The 12,112-nt window shown below is 49.5% G+C and overlaps 6 non-coding genes across 6 annotated transcripts; all 6 read right to left on the bottom strand.

Annotated features, from left to right (window-relative positions):
* Positions 1–247: 247 nt before the first annotated feature.
* Positions 248–340, bottom strand: trnay-gua (transfer RNA tyrosine (anticodon GUA)). The gene is made up of 2 exons: positions 304–340; positions 248–283 (listed from the first exon to the last, which is right to left on the bottom strand). It is a non-coding gene; the product is annotated as a tRNA-Tyr (tRNA).
* Positions 341–2,576: 2,236 nt separating this feature from the next.
* Positions 2,577–2,669, bottom strand: trnay-gua (transfer RNA tyrosine (anticodon GUA)). The gene is made up of 2 exons: positions 2,633–2,669; positions 2,577–2,612 (listed from the first exon to the last, which is right to left on the bottom strand). It is a non-coding gene; the product is annotated as a tRNA-Tyr (tRNA).
* Positions 2,670–4,905: 2,236 nt separating this feature from the next.
* On the bottom strand, positions 4,906–4,998 carry trnay-gua (transfer RNA tyrosine (anticodon GUA)). Its single transcript has 2 exons — positions 4,962–4,998; positions 4,906–4,941 (listed from the first exon to the last, which is right to left on the bottom strand). It is a non-coding gene; the product is annotated as a tRNA-Tyr (tRNA).
* Positions 4,999–7,225: 2,227 nt separating this feature from the next.
* Positions 7,226–7,318, bottom strand: trnay-gua (transfer RNA tyrosine (anticodon GUA)). The gene is made up of 2 exons: positions 7,282–7,318; positions 7,226–7,261 (listed from the first exon to the last, which is right to left on the bottom strand). It is a non-coding gene; the product is annotated as a tRNA-Tyr (tRNA).
* A 2,236-nt stretch (positions 7,319–9,554) lies between these two features.
* Positions 9,555–9,647, bottom strand: trnay-gua (transfer RNA tyrosine (anticodon GUA)). Its single transcript has 2 exons — positions 9,611–9,647; positions 9,555–9,590 (listed from the first exon to the last, which is right to left on the bottom strand). It is a non-coding gene; the product is annotated as a tRNA-Tyr (tRNA).
* Positions 9,648–11,883: 2,236 nt separating this feature from the next.
* trnay-gua (transfer RNA tyrosine (anticodon GUA)) lies at positions 11,884–11,976 on the bottom strand. Its single transcript has 2 exons — positions 11,940–11,976; positions 11,884–11,919 (listed from the first exon to the last, which is right to left on the bottom strand). It is a non-coding gene; the product is annotated as a tRNA-Tyr (tRNA).
* Between the last annotated feature and the right edge of the window lie 136 nt (positions 11,977–12,112).

Genomic DNA, 12,112 nt, shown 5'->3' with positions numbered 1-12,112 from the left:
TGATAGCCAACTTGTTTTGCCTGAAAGGGAGTGCTGAGTGCTTTGAAGTGTTGCTGCTCAATGGCACTCTCTGCTGGTGAGCAGACACAAATGCTCAAGCATAACAGCTGTGTGAAGGTGGACGCAGAGTGCATTAAGGTTTGAGACGAGAAAAGTGGTGTCCTGCGTCTTCAGGGCAACATGATGCACCATAAAGTGAAGAGAGCTGGTTTGAGTGAATTGCAGCTTAATCCAAAAGAACACCAGCTCCTTCGAGCCGGAATTGAACCAGCAACCTAAGGATAATCTTGCTGCATATTGCTACTACAGTCCTCTGCTCTACCAACTGAGCTATCAAAGGAAAGCTGCAAAGATGCTTCTGTGTGATGATTGTTTTCCCAGCGCATGTTGACACATCTGGCCTCATGGAGTGGCCTGTGCGTCTTCAGTACCAGCCCATGCTGCAGCGCTGTGAGACTGTGAACCGCCAGCTACTCTTTACAGCCTGGAAAACGCGTGTGACTAACAATCACAAGAGTGTAGCTTTGACTTCTTATCAGGCTCGCACATTTTTTGCAAGCTGTGCATTATGAATTTAAAGACCTTGCAAGCTGCCCTACTTGGTCGTGCTGCCTGGCGGCTTGCATGGCAAGTGCCTTCTTCGTGCAGCAGGCAGCGTATCAGTCTGCTCAATCGAAGGTCCTGAGTTAAATGCTCAGAAAAGGAATCAGTGCTAAAAAGTCGTTCTTTTAGCTTCTTTCACTTCATATATCCACCTTTGCAAAAATCAAGAAGTCTTGCTTATGACATGGCAGAAAAAAGTTTGCTGTGCTTTGACCCATCTGGCGTGAACTCAGTGACACGTGAGACCACGTTTCTTTCTGGAGAATTGCCCTGAGCCAAAAGCAGAGTGGAGAATGCGGGCATCGATCCCGCTACCTCTCACATGCTAAGCGAGCGCTCTACCATTTGAGCTAATTCCCCAGCAGCTTCTTGCAGGTTGCCCTCGTTTGCTTCTCAGTCGCCTTTTCGCACTCGTCTCCAAGCTGCTCCACGACCATCAGAGAAAACCTATTTGAGGACTAGCCCACTCCTTGTATCCAATCGACATTGCGGAGCAGCAGCGAGCGAGCAACAGCAGGACGCGAAGCCACAGTAACGAAGAAAGAAGCCGAGAAGAGCACGAGACCGCGGAAGGGAAGCGAGGTGACCGGCAAGTAGCGGCCGCCCTGTGTGTGAGGGAGCAGGCGAGAGCGCTGTCTGACTGATAGCCAACTTGTTTTGCCTGAAAGGGAGTGCTGAGTGCTTTGAAGTGTTGCTGCCCACGTCTGCGTGTTGCAGACTGGCGCAATCCAAGATCCAGGATTACGTGCTGAGGGACGCACTTAAAATTGGTACAGTCGCCGCAAAGGCACGGTGGGGAAGGGCCACAGTTTAAAGGCCTTCTGCCACGGTAAACCCGGGGGCAGGAATCAGTACACAACTCCCCTCGGGCTGTACTTGCAACTTCTTTTTCGTGTACATGGAGCACCATGATCTGCAAACACCTATGTAGTGCCATGTACAATGTAAGGTCTGTTTCGTAATGCACGTTGAAAAGAAAAAAATGTAAACGTACCGTCACCCATTCCGTGTACTGTATAGTGACACATGTAATGTAATTTTGTTGAATGTACTACAAGGTATCCCGTATTGTACTTGATCTGAAAAGCAAGGAAATGTATAGAACGGAACTGCCGTCAGCACCCAAATGTAATGTATGGGATTGCTGACCGCAGCTAAACATACTGAACTGCTTTTGAATGTACTGTACAAATTCTTTTGGCTTCTCTCACCTCATACATCCATCTTTGCAAAAATCAAGAAGTCTTGCTTATGACATGGCAGAAAATGGTTTGCTGGGCTTTGGCCCATCTGCCGTGAACTCAGTGAGTGACACGTGAGATCACGTTTCTTTCTGGAGAATTGCCCTGAGCCAAAAGCAGAGTGGAGAATGCGGGCATCGATCCCGCTACCTCTCACATGCGAAGCAAGCGCTCTACCATTTGAGCTAATTCCCCAGTAGCTCCTTGCAGTTGACCCTCGTTTGCTTCTCAGTCACCTTTTCGCACTCGTCTGCAAGCTGCTCCACGACCATCAGAGAAAACCTATTTGAGGATTGGCCCACTCCTTCAATGCATTGTATCCAATCGACATTGCGGAGCAGCATCGAGTGAGCAACAGCAGGACGGGAAGCCACAGTAACGAAGAAAGAAGCCGAGAAGAGCACGAGACCACGGAAGGGAAGCGAGGTGACCGGCAAGTAGCGGCCGCCCTGTGTGTGAGGGAGCAGGCGAGAGCGCTGTCTGACTGATAGCCAACTTGTTTTGCCTGAAAGGGAGTGCTGAGTGCTTTGAAGTGTTGCTGCTCAATGGCACTCTCTGCTGGTGAGCAGACACAAATGCTCAAGCATAACAGCTGTGTGAAGGTGGACGCAGAGTGCATTAAGGTTTGAGACGAGAAAAGTGGTGTCCTGCGTCTTCAGGGCAACATGATGCACCATAAAGTGAAGAGAGCTGGTTTGAGTGAATTGCTGCTTAATCCAAAAGAACACCAGCTCCTTCGAGCCGGAATTGAACCAGCAACCTAAGGATAATCTTGCTGCATATTGCTACTACAGTCCTCTGCTCTACCAACTGAGCTATCAAAGGAAAGCTGCAAAGATGCTTCTGTGTGATGATTGTTTTCCCAGCGCATGTTGACGCATCTGGCCTCATGGAGTGGCCTGTGCGTCTTCAGTACCAGCCCATGCTGCAGCGCTGTGAGACTGTGAACCGCCAGCTACTCTTTGCAGCCTGGAAAACGCGTGTGACTAACAATCACAAGAGTGTAGCTTTGACTTCTTATCAGGCTCGCACATTTTTTGCAAGCTGTGCATTATGAATTTAAAGACCTTGCAAGCTGCCCTACTTGGTCGTGCTGCCTGGCGGCTTGCATGGCAAGTGCCTTCTTCGTGCAGCAGGCAGCGTATCAGTCTGCTCAATCGAAGGTCCTGAGTTAAATGCTCAGAAAAGGAATCAGTGCTAAAAAGTCGTTCTTTTAGCTTCTTTCACTTCATATATCCACCTTTGCAAAAATCAAGAAGTCTTGCTTATGACATGGCTGAAAAAAGTTTGCTGTGCTTTGACCCATCTGGCGTGAACTCAGTGACATGTGAGACCACGTTTCTTTCTGGAGAATTGCCCTGAGCCAAAAGCAGAGTGGAGAATGCCTGCATCGATCCCGCTACCTCTCACATGCGAAGCAAGCGCTCTACCATTTGAGCTAATTCCCCAGCAACTTCTTGCAGGTTGCCCTCGTTTGCTTCTCAGTCGCCTTTTCGCACTCGTCTCCAAGCTGCTCCACGACCATCAGAGAAAACCTATTTGAGGACTAGCCCACTCCTTGTATCCAATCGACATTGCGGAGCAGCAGCGAGCGAGCAACAGCAGGACGCGAAGCCACAGTAACGAAGAAAGAAGCCGAGAAGAGCACGAGACCGCGAAAGGGAAGCGAGGTGACCGGCAAGTAGCGGCCGCCCTGTGTGTGAGGGAGCAGGCGACAGCGCTGTCTGACTGATAGCCAACTTGTTTTGCCTGAAAGGGAGTGCTGAGTGCTTTGAAGTGTTGCTGCCCACGTCTGCGTGTTGCAGACTGGCGCAATCCAAGATCCAGGATTACGTGCTGAGGGACGCACTTAAAATTGGTACAGTCGCCGCAAAGGCACGGTGGGGAAGGGCCACAGTTTAAAGGCCTTCTGCCACGGTAAACCCGGGGGCAGGAATCAGTACACAACTCCCCTCGGGCTGTACTTGCAACTTCTTTTTCGTGTACATGGAGCACCATGATCTGCAAACACCTATGTAGTGCCATGTACAATGTAAGGTCTGTTTCGTAATGCACGTTGAAAAGAAAAAAATGTAAACGTACCGTCACCCATTCCGTGTACTGTATAGTGACACATGTAATGTAATTTTGTTGAATGTACTACAAGGTATCCCGTATTGTACTTGATCTGAAAAGCAAGGAAATGTATAGAACGGAACTGCCGTCAGCACCCAAATGTAATGTATGGGATTGCTGACCGCAACTAAACATACTGAACTGCTTTTGAATGTACTGTACAAATTCTTTTGGCTTCTCTCACCTCATATATCCATCTTTGCAAAAATCAAGAAGTCTTGCTTATGACATGGCAGAAAATGGTTTGCTGGGCTTTGGCCCATCTGCCGTGAACTCAGTGAGTGACACGTGAGATCACGTTTCTTTCTGGAGAATTGCCCTGAGCCAAAAGCAGAGTGGAGAATGCGGGCATCGATCCCGCTACCTCTCACATGCGAAGCAAGCACTCTACCATTTGAGCTAATTCCCCAGTAGCTCCTTGCAGTTGACCCTCCTTTGCTTCTCAGTCGCCTTTTCGCACTCGTCTGCAAGCTGCTCCACGACCATCAGAGAAAACCTATTTGAGGATTGGCCCACTCCTTCAATGCATTGTATCCAATCGACATTGCGGAGCAGCATCGAGCGAGCAACAGCAGGACGGGAAGCCACAGTAATGAAGAAAGAAGCCGAGAAGAGCACGAGACCACGGAAGGGAAGCGAGGTGACCGGCAAGTAGCGGCCGCCCTGTGTGTGAGGGAGCAGGCGAGAGCGCTGTCTGACTGATAGCCAACTTGTTTTGCCTGAAAGGGAGTGCTGAGTGCTTTGAAGTGTTGCTGCTCAATGGCACTCTCTGCTGGTGAGCAGACACAAATGCTCAAACATAACAGCTGTGTGAAGGTGGACGCAGAGTGCATTAAGGTTTGAGACGAGAAAAGTGGTGTCCTGCGTCTTCAGGGCAACATGATGCACCATAAAGTGAAGAGAGCTGGTTTGAGTGAATTGCTGCTTAATCCAAAAGAACACCAGCTCCTTCGAGCCAGAATTGAACCAGCAACCTAAGGATAATCTTGCTGCATATTGCTACTACAGTCCTCTGCTCTACCAACTGAGCTATCAAAGGAAAGCTGCAAAGATGCTTCTGTGTGATGATTGTTTTCCCAGCGCATGTTGACGCATCTGGCCTCATGGAGTGGCCTGTGCGTCTTCAGTACCAGCCCATGCTGCAGCGCTGTGAGACTGTGAACCGCCAGCTACTCTTTACAGCCTGGAAAACGCGTGTGACTAACAATCACAAGAGTGTAGCTTTGACTTCTTATCAGGCTCGCAGATTTTTTGCAAGCTGTGCATTATGAATTTAAAGACCTTGCAAGCTGCCCTACTTGGTCGTGCTGCCTGGCGGCTTGCATGGCAAGTGCCTTCTTCGTGCAGCAGGCAGCGTATCAGTCTGCTCAATCGAAGGTCCTGAGTTAAATGCTCAGAAAAGGAATCAGTGCTAAAAAGTCGTTCTTTTAGCTTCTTTCACTTCATATATCCACCTTTGCAAAAATCAAGAAGTCTTGCTTATGACATGGCAGAAAAAAGTTTGCTGTGCTTTGACCCATCTGGCGTGAACTCAGTGACACGTGAGACCACGTTTCTTTCTGGAGAATTGCCCTGAGCCAAAAGCAGAGTGGAGAAGGCGGGCATCGATCCCGCTACCTCTCACATGCTAAGCGAGCGCTCTACCATTTGAGCTAATTCCCCAGCAACTTCTTGCAGGTTGCCCTCGTTTGCTTCTCAGTCGCCTTTTCGCACTCGTCTCCAAGCTGCTCCACGACCATCACAGAAAACCTATTTGAGGACTAGCCCACTCCTTGTATCCAATCGACATTGCGGAGCAGCAGCGAGCGAGCAACAGCAGGACGCGAAGCCACAGTAACGAAGAAAGAAGCCGAGAAGAGCACGAGACCGCGAAAGGGAAGCGAGGTGACCGGCAAGTAGCGGCCGCCCTGTGTGTGAGGGAGCAGGCGAGAGCGCTGTCTGACTGATAGCCAACTTGTTTTGCCTGAAAGGGAGTGCTGAGTGCTTTGAAGTGTTGCTGCCCACGTCTGCGTGTTGCAGACTGGCGCAATCCAAGATCCAGGATTACGTGCTGAGGGACGCACTTAAAATTGGTACAGTCGCCGCAAAGGCACGGTGGGGAAGGGCCACAGTTTAAAGGCCTTCTGCCACGGTAAACCCGGGGGCAGGAATCAGTACACAACTCCCCTCGGGCTGTACTTGCAACTTCTTTTTCGTGTACATGGAGCACCATGATCTGCAAACACCTATGTAGTGCCATGTACAATGTAAGGTCTGTTTCGTAATGCACGTTGAAAAGAAAAAAATGTAAACGTACCGTCACCCATTCCGTGTACTGTATAGTGACACATGTAATGTAATTTTGTTGAATGTACTACAAGGTATCCCGTATTGTACTTGATCTGAAAAGCAAGGAAATGTATAGAACGGAACTGCCGTCAGCACCCAAATGTAATGTATGGGATTGCTGACCGCAGCTAAACATACTGAACTGCTTTTGAATGTACTGTACAAATTCTTTTGGCTTCTCTCACCTCATATATCCATCTTTGCAAAAATCAAGAAGTCTTGCTTATGACATGGCAGAAAATGGTTTGCTGGGCTTTGGCCCATCTGCCGTGAACTCAGTGAGTGACACGTGAGATCACGTTTCTTTCTGGAGAATTGCCCTGAGCCAAAAGCAGAGTGGAGAATGCGGGCATCGATCCCGCTACCTCTCACATGCGAAGCAAGCGCTCGACCATTTGAGCTAATTCCCCAGCAGCTTCTTGCAGGTTGCCCTCGTTTGCTTCTCAGTCGCCTTTTCGCACTCGTCTCCAAGCTGCTCCACGACCATCAGAGAAAACCTATTTGAGGACTAGCCCACTCCTTGTATCCAATCGACATTGCGGAGCAGCAGCGAGCGAGCAACAGCAGGACGCGAAGCCACAGTAACGAAGAAAGAAGCCGAGAAGAGCACGAGACCACGGAAGGGAAGCGAGGTGACCGGCAAGTAGCGGCCGCCCTGTGTGTGAGGGAGCAGGCGAGAGCGCTGTCTGACTGATAGCCAACTTGTTTTGCCTGAAAGGGAGTGCTGAGTGCTTTGAAGTGTTGCTGCTCAATGGCACTCTCTGCTGGTGAGCAGACACAAATGCTCAAACATAACAGCTGTGTGAAGGTGGACGCAGAGTGCATTAAGGTTTGAGACGAGAAAAGTGGTGTCCTGCGTCTTCAGGGCAACATGATGCACCATAAAGTGAAGAGAGCTGGTTTGAGTGAATTGCTGCTTAATCCAAAAGAACACCAGCTCCTTCGAGCCAGAATTGAACCAGCAACCTAAGGATAATCTTGCTGCATATTGCTACTACAGTCCTCTGCTCTACCAACTGAGCTATCAAAGGAAAGCTGCAAAGATGCTTCTGTGTGATGATTGTTTTCCCAGCGCATGTTGACGCATCTGGCCTCATGGAGTGGCCTGTGCGTCTTCAGTACCAGCCCATGCTGCAGCGCTGTGAGACTGTGAACCGCCAGCTACTCTTTACAGCCTGGAAAACGCGTGTGACTAACAATCACAAGAGTGTAGCTTTGACTTCTTATCAGGCTCGCAGATTTTTTGCAAGCTGTGCATTATGAATTTAAAGACCTTGCAAGCTGCCCTACTTGGTCGTGCTGCCTGGCGGCTTGCATGGCAAGTGCCTTCTTCGTGCAGCAGGCAGCGTATCAGTCTGCTCAATCGAAGGTCCTGAGTTAAATGCTCAGAAAAGGAATCAGTGCTAAAAAGTCGTTCTTTTAGCTTCTTTCACTTCATATATCCACCTTTGCAAAAATCAAGAAGTCTTGCTTATGACATGGCAGAAAAAAGTTTGCTGTGCTTTGACCCATCTGGCGTGAACTCAGTGACACGTGAGACCACGTTTCTTTCTGGAGAATTGCCCTGAGCCAAAAGCAGAGTGGAGAATGCGGGCATCGATCCCGCTACCTCTCACATGCTAAGCGAGCGCTCTACCATTTGAGCTAATTCCCCAGCAGCTTCTTGCAGGTTGCCCTCGTTTGCTTCTCAGTCGCCTTTTCGCACTCGTCTCCAAGCTGCTCCACGACCATCAGAGAAAACCTATTTGAGGACTAGCCCACTCCTTGTATCCAATCGACATTGCGGAGCAGCAGCGAGCGAGCAACAGCAGGACGCGAAGCCACAGTAACGAAGAAAGAAGCCGAGAAGAGCACGAGACCGCGGAAGGGAAGCGAGGTGACCGGCAAGTAGCGGCCGCCCTGTGTGTGAGGGAGCAGGCGAGAGCGCTGTCTGACTGATAGCCAACTTGTTTTGCCTGAAAGGGAGTGCTGAGTGCTTTGAAGTGTTGCTGCCCACGTCTGCGTGTTGCAGACTGGCGCAATCCAAGATCCAGGATTACGTGCTGAGGGACGCACTTAAAATTGGTACAGTCGCCGCAAAGGCACGGTGGGGAAGGGCCACAGTTTAAAGGCCTTCTGCCACGGTAAACCCGGGGGCAGGAATCAGTACACAACTCCCCTCGGGCTGTACTTGCAACTTCTTTTTCGTGTACATGGAGCACCATGATCTGCAAACACCTATGTAGTGCCATGTACAATGTAAGGTCTGTTTCGTAATGCACGTTGAAAAGAAAAAAATGTAAACGTACCGTCACCCATTCCGTGTACTGTATAGTGACACATGTAATGTAATTTTGTTGAATGTACTACAAGGTATCCCGTATTGTACTTGATCTGAAAAGCAAGGAAATGTATAGAACGGAACTGCCGTCAGCACCCAAATGTAATGTATGGGATTGCTGACCGCAGCTAAACATACTGAACTGCTTTTGAATGTACTGTACAAATTCTTTTGGCTTCTCTCACCTCATACATCCATCTTTGCAAAAATCAAGAAGTCTTGCTTATGACATGGCAGAAAATGGTTTGCTGGGCTTTGGCCCATCTGCCGTGAACTCAGTGAGTGACACGTGAGATCACGTTTCTTTCTGGAGAATTGCCCTGAGCCAAAAGCAGAGTGGAGAATGCGGGCATCGATCCCGCTACCTCTCACATGCGAAGCAAGCGCTCTACCATTTGAGCTAATTCCCCAGTAGCTCCTTGCAGTTGACCCTCGTTTGCTTCTCAGTCACCTTTTCGCACTCGTCTGCAAGCTGCTCCACGACCATCAGAGAAAACCTATTTGAGGATTGGCCCACTCCTTCAATGCATTGTATCCAATCGACATTGCGGAGCAGCATCGAGTGAGCAACAGCAGGACGGGAAGCCACAGTAACGAAGAAAGAAGCCGAGAAGAGCACGAGACCACGGAAGGGAAGCGAGGTGACCGGCAAGTAGCGGCCGCCCTGTGTGTGAGGGAGCAGGCGAGAGCGCTGTCTGACTGATAGCCAACTTGTTTTGCCTGAAAGGGAGTGCTGAGTGCTTTGAAGTGTTGCTGCTCAATGGCACTCTCTGCTGGTGAGCAGACACAAATGCTCAAGCATAACAGCTGTGTGAAGGTGGACGCAGAGTGCATTAAGGTTTGAGACGAGAAAAGTGGTGTCCTGCGTCTTCAGGGCAACATGATGCACCATAAAGTGAAGAGAGCTGGTTTGAGTGAATTGCTGCTTAATCCAAAAGAACACCAGCTCCTTCGAGCCGGAATTGAACCAGCAACCTAAGGATAATCTTGCTGCATATTGCTACTACAGTCCTCTGCTCTACCAACTGAGCTATCAAAGGAAAGCTGCAAAGATGCTTCTGTGTGATGATTGTTTTCCCAGCGCATGTTGACGCATCTGGCCTCATGGAGTGGCCTGTGCGTCTTCAGTACCAGCCCATGCTGCAGCGCTGTGAGACTGTGAACCGCCAGCTACTCTTTGCAGCCTGGAAAACGCGTGTGACTAACAATCACAAGAGTGTAGCTTTGACTTCTTATCAGGCTCGCACATTTTTTGCAAGCTGTGCATTATGAATTTAAAGACCTTGCAAGCTGCCCTACTTGGTCGTGCTGCCTGGCGGCTTGCATGGCAAGTGCCTTCTTCGTGCAGCAGGCAGCGTATCAGTCTGCTCAATCGAAGGTCCTGAGTTAAATGCTCAGAAAAGGAATCAGTGCTAAAAAGTCGTTCTTTTAGCTTCTTTCACTTCATATATCCACCTTTGCAAAAATCAAGAAGTCTTGCTTATGACATGGCTGAAAAAAGTTTGCTGTGCTTTGACCCATCTGGCGTGAACTCAGTGACATGTGAGACCACGTTTCTTTCTGGAGAATTGCCCTGAGCCAAAAGCAGAGTGGAGAATTCCTGCATCGATCCCGCTACCTCTCACATGCGAAGCAAGCGCTCTACCATTTGAGCTAATTCCCCAGCAACTTCTTGCAGGTTGCCCTCGTTTGCTTCTCAGTCGCCTTTTCGCACTCGTCTCCAAGCTGCTCCACGACCATCAGAGAAAACCTATTTGAGGACTAGCCCACTCCTTGTATCCAATCGACATTGCGGAGCAGCAGCGAGCGAGCAACAGCAGGACGCGAAGCCACAGTAACGAAGAAAGAAGCCGAGAAGAGCACGAGACCGCGAAAGGGAAGCGAGGTGACCGGCAAGTAGCGGCCGCCCTGTGTGTGAGGGAGCAGGCGACAGCGCTGTCTGACTGATAGCCAACTTGTTTTGCCTGAAAGGGAGTGCTGAGTGCTTTGAAGTGTTGCTGCCCACGTCTGCGTGTTGCAGACTGGCGCAATCCAAGATCCAGGATTACGTGCTGAGGGACGCACTTAAAATTGGTACAGTCGCCGCAAAGGCACGGTGGGGAAGGGCCACAGTTTAAAGGCCTTCTGCCACGGTAAACCCGGGGGCAGGAATCAGTACACAACTCCCCTCGGGCTGTACTTGCAACTTCTTTTTCGTGTACATGGAGCACCATGATCTGCAAACACCTATGTAGTGCCATGTACAATGTAAGGTCTGTTTCGTAATGCACGTTGAAAAGAAAAAAATGTAAACGTACCGTCACCCATTCCGTGTACTGTATAGTGACACATGTAATGTAATTTTGTTGAATGTACTACAAGGTATCCCGTATTGTACTTGATCTGAAAAGCAAGGAAATGTATAGAACGGAACTGCCGTCAGCACCCAAATGTAATGTATGGGATTGCTGACCGCAACTAAACATACTGAACTGCTTTTGAATGTACTGTACAAATTCTTTTGGCTTCTCTCGCCTCATATATCCATCTTTGCAAAAATCAAGAAGTCTTGCTTATGACATGGCAGAAAATGGTTTGCTGGGCTTTGGCCCATCTGCCGTGAACTCAGTGAGTGACACGTGAGATCACGTTTCTTTCTGGAGAATTGCCCTGAGCCAAAAGCAGAGTGGAGAATGCGGGCATCGATCCCGCTACCTCTCACATGCGAAGCAAGCACTCTACCATTTGAGCTAATTCCCCAGTAGCTCCTTGCAGTTGACCCTCGTTTGCTTCTCAGTCGCCTTTTCGCACTCGTCTGCAAGCTGCTCCACGACCATCAGAGAAAACCTATTTGAGGATTGGCCCACTCCTTCAATGCATTGTATCCAATCGACATTGCGGAGCAGCATCGAGCGAGCAACAGCAGGACGGGAAGCCACAGTAATGAAGAAAGAAGCCGAGAAGAGCACGAGACCACGGAAGGGAAGCGAGGTGACCGGCAAGTAGCGGCCGCCCTGTGTGTGAGGGAGCAGGCGAGAGCGCTGTCTGACTGATAGCCAACTTGTTTTGCCTGAAAGGGAGTGCTGAGTGCTTTGAAGTGTTGCTGCTCAATGGCACTCTCTGCTGGTGAGCAGACACAAATGCTCAAACATAACAGCTGTGTGAAGGTGGACGCAGAGTGCATTAAGGTTTGAGACGAGAAAAGTGGTGTCCTGCGTCTTCAGGGCAACATGATGCACCATAAAGTGAAGAGAGCTGGTTTGAGTGAATTGCTGCTTAATCCAAAAGAACACCAGCTCCTTCGAGCCAGAATTGAACCAGCAACCTAAGGATAATCTTGCTGCATATTGCTACTACAGTCCTCTGCTCTACCAACTGAGCTATCAAAGGAAAGCTGCAAAGATGCTTCTGTGTGATGATTGTTTTCCCAGCGCATGTTGACGCATCTGGCCTCATGGAGTGGCCTGTGCGTCTTCAGTACCAGCCCATGCTGCAGCGCTGTGAGACTGTGAACCGCCAGCTACTC

This window comes from Pristiophorus japonicus, unplaced genomic scaffold (genome assembly GCF_044704955.1).
Source record: "Pristiophorus japonicus isolate sPriJap1 unplaced genomic scaffold, sPriJap1.hap1 HAP1_SCAFFOLD_429, whole genome shotgun sequence".
Classification (NCBI taxonomy): domain Eukaryota; kingdom Metazoa; phylum Chordata; class Chondrichthyes; family Pristiophoridae; genus Pristiophorus; species Pristiophorus japonicus.
This window is presented reverse-complemented; position numbering and strand designations above follow the sequence as displayed.